The following is a 9,816-nucleotide window of genomic DNA, read 5'->3' as shown; positions in this document are numbered from 1 at the left end:
CTGAGCCACCCAGGCGCCCCTGGTTTTGGTTTTTTAAAAAATTTTTTTTCAAGATTTAATTTATATATTTGAGAGAGCGGGAGCACGAGCAGGATGAGGGGCAGAGAAACAGGCACCCCGCTGAGCAAGGAGCCCAAACCCAACTGGATCCCAGGACTCTGGGATCATGATCTGAACTGAAGGTAGACGCTTAACTGACGCTTAACTGACGGAGCCACCTAGGCGCCCCTAGTAATAATTTTAATTTAATTTTAATTTTAATTTAAGGTTTTAATACCACCTCCAGCTAATATTTGAAAGCCACTGCTCTAGAAGGTAAGCACAGTACTGGTTTCTGGACTAACACACCTGTTGTACAGATTGGAGCCACACCGAGATAACCCTGGTGGTTTCTATGGCCCAGAGAAGTGTCTAAGGGGGTTGGGGGGGTTGCTGCAGACCTGCCGCAGGTGTGGGCTTGGACACTGAGCAGGCCGTGGTTCTTGAGTGCAGGTTACGTTTTGGAAGCTCTTGCTTCAGAGCCAAATGTCATAAAAAGAGTTTTAATCTTTTATACATTTTTTAAAAAATTTTTATTTATTTGACAGAGAGCGGGCACAAGCAGGTGGAGAGGGAGAAGCAGGCTCCCGGCCGAGCAAGGACCCCAATGTGGGACTCGATCCCGGGATTCTGGGAATCACCACCTGCGCCAAAGGCAGTTGCTTAACCAACTGAGCCACCCAGGCGTCCCTCTTTTAAACACCTTTAATCTTTAGTTTTTCACCTCTCATTCCTCAAACCACTGAAACCGCTTCTCGTGTCCCAGATTATTTCCCACTTCAGGGCCTTTGCATAAATTGCTCCCCTTGTGAGGAATGCCTTTCCCCCCACCCGCTCTCTCTTTTTTTTCCCCTTTCTCCCTCTTTTTTTCTTGAATCGCTTGTATTAATTCCCCTAGGTCTGACTGTAAAGTAGAGATATTCTCCCTAAATATCCTACCTTTTGTGACACCTCCTTTCATCCCCACCCAAATAGTCTCCTTCATTATTCTCTTTCAATATACCCTCTCCTTTTCCTTCATAGTGCATTATCTCAAGTAATATTGTGGATTTGGGTATTAATTTTTCTAATGATCCTTTCCCTCCCATATCCTAAGACTTACAAGGGGCATGTCTGTTTCTTTACTCTTGTACCCCAGCACCTACTGTAATACCCGGCACATAGTAGGTGCTCAACAAGAATGTAGTCACCTCAACCCTTTTGTCAAATCCTGTACACTCGTTCACTCTGTCTGATGACCGTGCGGACAGCAGAAAGAGAGGGCCTGGCCTCATTCACGCCTTAGCTGGTGCTAAGCTGAGGTAGGGTAAAGCATCTCATGGAGAAGACTGTGGCCACTGGCACATGAAACTGGGCACAGCAGCCGGGTGGACAACTCAGAAACAGATGTGAAACAGCCTTCATCTTTTCCCCAAATATACTAGAGGGAGGGTGACTCTTTTAGGAAAAAGTAAAACTACTACTTGAGATATCTGGATCTTTCTATTTACGCCCCACTTCTTCCTCTCTGTCTCTACACCACGCATGTACACACACATACACACACACACTCATTCATTCACGATGATAACTGATAGACAACTGATATTTTCCCCAATACCGTTTCAATAAGATGTCAGCTCTGTTTTAATTGTTGGCTAAGAAGATTAGCAGACCATGTGACATGGACCAAAAAATCATTTATTTACTCATTCACCATTTATTCAATAACTATTTTTTAAGAATGAAATCTTTCCATTTGCACTGATGTAGATGGGGCTAGGGAGTATTATGCTAAGTGAAATAAGTCAGAGAAAGACAAATACCATATGATTTCACTCATATGTGGAATTTAAGAAACAAAACAAGCTCAGATCAAAAATAAGAGAAATCAGGAAGTAGATGCTTAATTACAGAGAACAAATGGATGGTTACCAGAGGGGAGGTGGGTGAGGGGTTAGGTGTAATAGGTGATGGGGATCAAGGAGTGCACTTGTGATGAGCACTGGGTGAGGTATGGAAGTGCTGAATCACTGTATTGTACACCTGAAACTAATATAACACTATATGTTAACTGGAATTAAAATAAAAACTTTTAAAAATGATTTAAAAATAACTATCTTTTAATTAATTAATTTTCAAAATTCATGTGTAGTTAACACAGTGTTACATTAGTTTCAGGTGTACAATGTGATTCAGCAATTCTATACATTACTCAGCGCTCACCAAGATGAGTGTACTCTTAATCCCCTTCACCTGTTTTACCCATCCCCCACCCACCTCCCCTCTGGCAACCACTAGTTTGTTCTCTATAATTAGGAGTCTGTTTTTTTGTCTCTTTTTCCCTTGTTCATTTGTTTTCTTTCAATAACTATTGAGTGCTTTCCTGATAGCATGGTGCCAGGCACTCTGCTTTGTCTTAGGGATTGAGGCAGACAATGCTAGACACCTTCCAGTGTTCACGTTCCCCTTCTTTACTAGCCAATGCTGACTTTGCTCAGGTGGCAATGTGTTCAGTCTAAAAATAAGAATTATTATTCTCCTAGCCTCTCGCTCATCTATGGCTTGTCACGTGGCACAGTTCCATTCAGTAAGACAAATGTGGAAGACGGCCAGAACTGTCCGAGAAGGTTTTGCTTTCCCGCTCTGGGCGCGGGCCCTTCTTCCTGCTTGCATGGGGGCGGGAATGCTGGAGTCAAGGCAGCCACGCTTCAGCCATGACATCCCTGAGGCAATGAGCCAACAACCACCAGCAACCACCCTCTTCCAGACTACCTGTGGTGCGAGAAAAAAGATCAGCCACGGTCTTGCTGATGCCACAGGTTAATCAGGTTTCCCATTACTCACGAATGATCAAAATCCCTGATACGAGGATCTAAAGATGAACAAAACAATTCGTGCTCTCAGGGAGCTCCTAGAGGAGAGATGTGTAAGTCAATGAAGGCAGCCCCAGGGGACAGCATGCTCCACAAGGGCTATGTCCAGGGCCCACTGGTGGCAGGTGGGAGAAGTGAATGAGGACTTAGGGGTGAGAGGAGAGCCCGAGGAAGGCTTCACATAAGAGGAAAGTCTTGTGTTGAGTGTTTAAAGAAAAAGAAGCGTTAAGATGTTCCAGCAATGGCTGGAACTGGACCACCAGCACCAACCCTGGTTCTGCTGCTCACTCAGTGGTCTCACTGGATGTGAATTGCGTGCCAGCATGCAAATTTATCTTCTTGATCTTGTGCCCAGTGCCTGGCATTTAAGAGAGGTTCAAAATATACTTGCTGAATTGAAACCTCTCTGAAGTCCCAGAGAACCAGGCACCTTCTACCATATCTTATTTCACGATTATGCTAATTATTCAGTCATTTACCCCCTCTAGAAAGCGTACAGCACAAGGGTGCCTCCATTGGTAGCTGAGGTATCTCGCATGCCTAGAACAGTGCCTGGCACACAGTAAGTGCTCAATAAATACTTGTTGAAGAAATGAGCCCTAAGTGTTCTCATCTGTAAAAGGTAGATAACAATATCTATCAAGGGTGCCTGGGTGGCTCAGTCGGTTAAGCATCTGACTTCAGCTTGGGTCATGATCTCAGGGTCCTGGGACTGTGTTGGGCCCCTTGCTCAGCAGGGAGCCTGCTTCTCCCTCTTGCTCTGCCCCTCTCCCCTGTTGCACTGTCTCTCAAATAAATAGAATCTTTAAAAAAATATATCGATCAAAAAGGGTTGAGTGGATTAGGGAAAAATGCATTTCAAGTGCTTTGCACTGAACTTGTCACGTGGGTAGCTATAATGATGTTTTTGTCTTCTCCTGTAAAACTTGGAGACCCATTCCTGACACATCTACGAGCAGCAACACCTGAGGTCAGCAGCTGAGTCTGTTCTTCTTAGAACTGAGATAGGTTTGAGCATTTCTGTGGCAGTTCGAGCCCCCAGGAAGGGGACTTGAAACCAAGATGACCCACAAAATAAGAGGGCTGTTTTGTTAAAACATCCCAGATAGGGTGAGCCCTGAGCCCTGGGTCCTGCCGCTTTAGTAGCAGGCTGCAGCAGCCCCTGTCTGGACAGAGAGGTGGGAGGATGCGGCACCGTGGGTGCCTTGGCCTTCTGGGGCTGATTCGGCAGCAAGTGGCAGAGCAGTTGAAGCAAATATGTAAATGAGAGCAGAACAGAATCTGTTCCAAGCACATGTGATGCCAGGAATAGCTGGGAAGAGATGCAGGTCACTGGAGTTTCTAAGAGAACGTGTGCACAGATAAACATTGTGCTGTGACCCTGTTTTTCCCAAGAGATCGCTTAAGGTCTCAAAAAATGTTAAACAAGTGACAACAGAGATCATGCCTTCTAATTATCTAATTACATACAGCTCTCTCCACACTCTATTTGGTTTGTTGCTTAAGAGAAAAAAAATCTGTTCCTCTTTCTTAAAAATTCTAGAATAAACATTTTAAACACAAAGGCCCCCGGGCACCTGGGTTGCACAGTCAGTTAAGCGTCCAGCTCATGGTTTTGGCTCAGGTCATGATTTCAGGAGCGTGAGATCAAGCCCCGTGTAGGGCTCCACACTGAGTGTGGAGTCTGCTTAAGACTCTGTCTCCCTCTCCCTCTGCCCCTCCCCTCTGTGCTCTCTCTCTCGCTCCCTCGCTCGCTCTCTAAAATAAATAAATCTTTTAAAAATAAGAGCAAAAGGCCCTACTGTAGTATTTCCCCAAATCACTCTGCAAGCCTTGGAACTCCTCTGCTATTTTATGCTCAAAGGCTTCTACCAACAACCACCAAATCCTTGGCTTCCTTCATCCCACGGCACCAGTCTGCTTTCGCCTCGGAAGTCAGGAAGGAGTCCTTAGGTTTGAGCTCTAAGAGGAGGACATGGGCTCACTTGGGTTTGTTGTTTGTGTATGTAGCCGTAGGAACATTGCCTCTGGCCCGGCAGGTTGTGCCCCCTATGACCCTAGCGGCCACGGTAACCCAGGCTGCAGTGTGGACCATGACCCCTGAGGTTGTACCACGTCATAGCCCTGTGTCACGGTACACTCTGGAATTTTTCCTGTGGTTTTAGTGTTTTGGATAAAGCTTCAAAGGCAAAGACTTCGGTGATAAGGGCTCCAACATTTTAAAGTGATTAGCGACAACCCTGTAAGCTTCCTAAAAGATGCAGAAAAATGGAGACCACCCCCTCAACCCATCCTGGCTATATAAGACATACCAACTGGAAATCCTGTTTTAAGGCCCCAGGGTGCTTGCTACGAGAGGACTGTGCTGTCTCACCCTGTGGGGGCAGGCTTCCTGAGCTATAGGAACTCTGGGTCTGCCTCCCTGGTTACTGGGGTAAAACATGGGGAGGGAGTCCTTGGAGTGTCCCCAGGAGTTTGGGGGTGAAGCCTAAAGATAGGAGGCCGACCGAAGCATCCCACAATGGTATAGCAAAGAGGGAAGGAATTGGGGACGAGCTTGCACTGGTGGCATGTGGAGGGACAAGGATGCAAGACTTTCCCATGTAACAAGGAGATGCTGCAGAAGCGAGCCAGGCTGAACTGTTCTGGAGGGCTCCTGCTCACCAGGGTCCCCAGGAGGGCAAGGGGCTCCAGCTTGCCAAGTGGGGTATATCACCAGCAGCAGAATGGGAGGAGAGTGGGTTGCAGGAGTGAGTTAGAACAGGGGTCACCAAACTTATCTGTAAAGGGCCAGAGAGTAAATATGTTAGTCTTCCCAACCATATGGTCTCTGTCACAACTACTCTACCCTGCCATGATAGAGCAAAAGCGGCCGTGGGCAGTAGACACGTATATGGGGGTACCTGTGTCCCAATACAACCTTATTTATGGACACTACCATGTTCATTTCATATAATTTCATGTCATGAATATTCTGGGGGTTTTTTCCGACATGGAAAAGTGGAAAAACCATTCTTCTCCATGGCTTGGATTTGTCCCATGGCTCGTTGTTTGTCAACCCCCCAAGCTAGAAGGTGTAACACCCTGAACAGGAACAGTGCAGAAAGCCACAGGCAGCCCCAGCCAAGGAAGAGATCCCATTGCCCCTCCTCCTGCCCCAACCTGCAGGAGGCTGGTCCCTGAGCCCAACCTAGGGAAAGGAGGGAAGCTCTGAGGCAGATGTGAGATGGAAGTTGTGAAGACTTGGCTGGATTTTTTTAATACTTGAGAGTACTTGGGAAAGTAACCAGAAAGCGATGAGATCTGCAGGAATCTCATCAAGGAGTGAGGCAGGAAGATCACAAGGATCACATTTAAGCCCTTTCCTGAACTCTTACCTTACTGAACTCAGTCTATTTAAAACACTGGCTGCAGAGACACCTAAGTGGCTCAGTCGGTTAAGCGTCCGCTTTTGGCTCGAGTCATGATCCCAGGGTCCTGGGATCGAGTCCGACGTCTGGCTCCCAGAGCCTGTTTCTCCCTCTCCCTCTGCCACTCCCGCTGCTTGTGCTCTTTCTCTCAAATAAATAAGTAAAAATCTTTTAAAAAACAGTTTGCAAATATTTTAACAATTCCCTTTACTAGCTACTCCAAACTTAACGCCTTGCGTCCTCATTCTTAGCAGATTTCACTTTGCAGAGAAAAATATGGAGGACTTGGTGGTAGCTGTGGCAGCAAGGGGCTTTCTAAGGGGTCGGAACCCAGACTCACACACTCACCTCTTCCTGCTGAAGGCATCCGCAATACACTGCTGAAGAGCTTGGCTTTGTTTTCTTTTCTTTTGAACTGCCGTATCCCCCTGAAAGCAGAGCCTCCCAAAGAATCCATTAGCTATAAATCAGTCTCCTCTCCAGGAATTTAGCAACCAGGAACGACTGACTCCTATCACTGGAAAGGAGAATTTGGCTCAGGAATAAGCAATCACCTAAACAGACATTTTCACAAAACTGTCATTATCTATTCCCCATTTATCTTTTCCTGAAAGTCATTTGTTTTCCTACGGTGCCCTTCTCCCCACTCCCTTCTCTTATTAAGATGGTATATAAACCCAAATTCTAACTGCCTCCTTGAGTTATATTTTTCTGTGAACTCCCGTGTAAGTATGTGAATAAAAATATTTTTCTTTTATTAACCTGTCTTTTTGGCAGTTTAATTTGCAGGCCCCTAGGAAAATAACTGGAGAGCGCAGAGGAAAAGTTGTTCCTCCTTGACACTGCATTAATCTTACCGGAGCAGAAGAGGCATCTTCCTTACCCAAGGCCATTAACTTCATTTGTGTTCTGGATCCACCCCACTCCTTACTCCTCTTGCCATTCCTTAGGGACTTTGCCCAGCTTATTATTTTTTAAGCAAACTTTTTATTCTAAGGTACCATGAGGTTTACAGAAAAGTTGCAAAGACAGTGCACACTGTTTCTATGTATCCCTTAAGCAGTGTCCCCTGCTGATAGCATCTTCCATTCCCATTATACATGTGCCAAAACTAAGGAACCAACGTTACTATTTATGACAGCTAAGGAGCCAACATTAAGCAAACTCCACAGTTTATTTGGATTTCACTACTTTTTCTCTAATACTTTTTTTCTGCACCAGGATCCTATCCGGATATATTACACTAACTTGTCATATCTCCTAGCATCTTCTGGCCTGTACCAGTTTCTCAGACTTCCCTTGTCTGTAATGCCTTTAACAGTTTTGAAGAGTGCTGGTCAAGTATTTTGTAGAATGTCCCTCAATTGGGATTTGTATGATGTTATTCTCTTGGTTAGACTGGCATTACTGGGTTTTGGAGAGGAGGACCATGGAGGTAATGTACCCTTCTCATCACATCATATTAAGGGTACATATTATCGAGATATCACTGTTGATGTTAACCTTGATCATCTGGCTGAGGTGGTAGTGGTTAGGTTTTTCCACTGTGAAGTTACTCTTTCCATCTCCCCTTTCCACACACTATTTTTTGGAAGCACAGCCAGCTTTCAAAGTATGTGGAATTAAGCTCTACTTTGGAGGCAGGAGACCTACATAAATTCATTGAAATTCTTCTACGTGAGAGATATATCTTGTCTTCCCTATTTATTTTTTCAATCATTTTTATATCAGTATGGGCTGTGGGGTATTTATATTTTGTTATAATCTAAGATTATGTTATTTATTTTGTTGATCACATTGTTCCAGCTTTGAACATCGGCAGTTCTTTCAGACTGGTGCCTGTGTGCCCGTGGCTTTTTTTTTCCCCCCAGCACTTCTTCACTCTCTAGCAGTACAAGATACTCCTAGTTCACCTTATGTATTTCCTGCCCTCAGCCATTTCTCCACGAAGGCCTGGTTCCTTTCATTTAGAAACCAAGATCTGGGTCCTGGGTGTGCTTGCTATCCATTTACTTTGCTCTCTCTTATTCCTTCATCTTCATCTGCCCCCTCCCTACAGATCGTTTCTCCTTAGCTGCTAAGGTACAACCATATTCAAGTACTTCCCCCATTCACCCTTCTCCATCCATGTCCCCCACTGGCAAACTCCCTAGCTCTCCTTTCATTTCCATTCAAGCTCATGGCATGGTCAATTTTTTTTTTTTAAGATTGGGAGAGAGCACAAGTAGGGGGGGCGGCCCGCACGAGGGAGAAGCAGGTTCCCGGCTGAGCAGGGATCCTGGGATCATGACCTGACCCAGAGGCAGATGCTTAACCGACTGAGTGTCCCATGGCATGGTCACATTTTATATGAATTTGCAAGTGTTACATGGGAGATTAATAAAGTGTAACCAGTCTCAGGGCTGGCACAAAAGGGTGAATGCAAACGATAGCACCCTGTGGGAGCTGGAGCTTCTAAGTTTGGCTCTCCCTACAAGGAAGACAGAGCTAAGTCACTGCAGGTGAGTCCGTCCACATTTGCAGAAGGCTCTGCTTCCTGCATCTACCTCAGTGGGAGTGATGCTTCCCTGAGAGCAGGCCAAGTCACAGACAAGGAAGATTGCACTCTTGGTTAATGATAACTTGAAACAGAAAAAGCACAGGAACTTCACATTGTAGAATGAGGTGGGGCATATATTTAAAGAGAGATGAACCAGATCTTAGATAAATCTTAGAAAAAGGAGGCAACTTTGATTTTTACTCATGTATATTATACCAGAACTCTCTGGATGCCTGGATCTTCTTTGAACACCATTACCAGCTTGAACTCAGACCTGAACTCAGCCCTTTACCAATTCTCCCTGAATGATGGATGTCAAAACTCATTAAAGCTCAAATATTACTGTTATTTTCTCAAATCTGGAGAGGAAATAAGCAGGCAGGTTCTCTCCCACACTATGGATTATAAGATTCTTAGGTATAATTCATTTCTCCTCAAGACTTTTCTTTGCGTATGTATGTACTTTATGTACTTTTAAATTTTATTTTAATTCCAGTATAATTAATATACAATGTTATATTAGTTTCAGGTGTACAATATAGTGATTCAGTAATTCTATACATTACTCAGTGCTCATCAAGGTAAGTGTACTCTTAATCCCTTTCACCTAGTTCACCCCTCCCCCACCTACATTTCCCCTGGTAACCACCAGTTAATTTTCTATAGTTAAGAGTCTGGGTTTTTTTGTTGTTTCCAAGACTTTGCTCTTTAATTTGTTATGTTAATGCTGGTCTCTTAAGGGATTTTTTGTTTGTTTTTTAAAGACTGAATACTGGGGGCGCCTGGGTGGCTGAGTCAGTTAGGCGTCTGCCTTCCGCTCAGGTCATGATCTCAGGGTTCTGGAATCGAGCCCCACATAGGGCTCTCTGCCCAGCAGGGAGCCTGCTTCTCCCTCTCCCTCTGCCTGCCATTCTGCCTGCTTGTGCTTGCCCTCTCTCTCTCTGCCAAATTAAGTAAGTAAATAAATAAATAA

The sequence above is a fragment of the Mirounga angustirostris genome, unplaced genomic scaffold (genome assembly GCF_029215605.1).
Source record: "Mirounga angustirostris isolate CCGP_5_RB_7025 unplaced genomic scaffold, mMirAng1.0.hap1 SCAF_10, whole genome shotgun sequence".
Taxonomy (NCBI): domain Eukaryota; kingdom Metazoa; phylum Chordata; class Mammalia; order Carnivora; family Phocidae; genus Mirounga; species Mirounga angustirostris.
This window is presented reverse-complemented; position numbering follows the sequence as displayed.